Source organism: Malus sylvestris, chromosome 13, assembly GCF_916048215.2.
Source record: "Malus sylvestris chromosome 13, drMalSylv7.2, whole genome shotgun sequence".
NCBI lineage: Eukaryota > Viridiplantae > Streptophyta > Magnoliopsida > Rosales > Rosaceae > Malus > Malus sylvestris.
This window is the reverse complement of record NC_062272.1, coordinates 28,367,146-28,368,784: the sequence shown is the minus strand read 5'-3', so window position 1 is coordinate 28,368,784 and position 1,639 is coordinate 28,367,146. Positions and strand designations below refer to the sequence as shown.

At 39.8% G+C, this 1,639-nt stretch overlaps 1 non-coding gene across 1 annotated transcript; it reads right to left on the bottom strand.

Annotated features, from left to right (window-relative positions):
• Window positions 1-238: 238 nt before the first annotated feature.
• On the bottom strand, window positions 239-333 carry LOC126598269 (small nucleolar RNA R24). The gene has a single exon (XR_007614773.1). It is a non-coding gene; the product is annotated as a small nucleolar RNA R24 (small nucleolar RNA).
• Window positions 334-1,639: the final 1,306 nt, after the last annotated feature.

Genomic DNA, 1,639 nt, shown 5'->3' with positions numbered 1-1,639 from the left:
ATTTTTCTCTGTGCCATGTATTGCGTAGTGGCTGCTGTGCAACCTGTACCGTGTTGCTGTGGGTGATTTTTATCTGTGTCGTATGTTGAGTAATGGTTGCTGTGCAGCCTGTACCGTGTATTGCTGCTGCTGTGCAGTGGATTCTTTTTGGGTAATTGCCGTGTATAATTGCTCGTATTTAAGCAATTGTGGATTGCAGTTGCTGCCTAGTGCAAAGTATATTATTGGGCAAAAAGTGAGTGCTCAAATGTCAAGCAAAACAATTGTATTGCTTTGAGAATTCTCAAACAAATAGGGATATTTTCTGACGTGTTAGTTTTTCATCATTGCTTAGATTGTTGTCTATTGCGTGAGGTCTTTTTTTTGCTTCTGGTTTGTGCCGTGCATACTTGGCTGCTGCAGTCCGTGCAATAAGTCTGCAGTCCACTGTTTTTGTGTCGATCCAATAACTTGAATAGCAGCGTGACACATTGCTAATGCTTGTGTTCCTTGCATCGTGTGGTTCCATAATTGGTGTGGTGTTGTGATTGTCGTGTATTACTGTCTCCTGAGTTATGGAGAATATAGGTTGGATTTTAGATTCCGAAGCAACATATCATATGACGTATGATAGAACTTTGTTTCAGTTCATGAAAGTGATAGGAGCATATTTATGCGCCTTAGTTAGCTAGTTATTATGCATTTTCGTTATGTTTTCTTAGTTTAAGTAATCTTTTAAGCTATTTTCATGTATTTTCAGGTTTTAAGGGCATATTACATAAAAAGATGCAAATTGGAGCTTTTTGGAGCTAAAGTGAGCTTAGAGTGAATAGCACATGCTTGGAACAAAAGGTTTGGACGAAATTGAAGATTTGAAGATTTGAGGATTCTTAGTCCAAGAAGGAGTCCTAATTGAAGAAGGATTCCTAATCAACGAGGGATTCCTAGTTGAAGATGGATTCCTAGAAGAATGAAGATTCCTACTCAAACAAGGTTTCCTACTTGAAGTAGGAAAGTTAAGCCTAGAAGTTGCTATTTTGGGTTGATCTTTCCTAAACCTAAATGGCCTTAAGTTTCAGCAAAATTAGAAGGTTCCTAAGCGCTGGAAGACACAAAGGAGGGTTTTAGAACATTTTCTCATATTTGCCGTGGGTTAGGCCTTATTTTCTCTTGGTTTTGGGCTTTCTAGAAACCCTATCCTTATTCCTTAATCCATGCCGCACCTATACCTGATCTAGAACCTTTTGCCTTGCCTTGCAAGACATTCTAGAAGGCCTATCCTTTTCCCATCAAACCTGCCGCACCTTTTAACCTGTTTCCTATTGGATTTTTTATTTTCTAAGCCTTTTTCCTTGTGGATTTGGGTTATTCAAGTCCATATCTGATTTACCTAGGGTTTTAAGTGCCTATATATATTCATAATCACCCCTTGGCCGAATGCACCACCTCTCACAATCATTCTACACGCCAGAAAGTCATTCACTCTCTATGCCGCAGCCCTCTACCACCATCTTCCATATTTTCTGACCCAAAATCATCTTTGCCGCACAATTCATCTACCCTAAACACTACCATACCATCTCCTACCCATTCATCCATACAAATAACCCCTAGAACCTGACTTTAGACCAAGTGCCACAGCAAGGAGGAAGGAAGACTC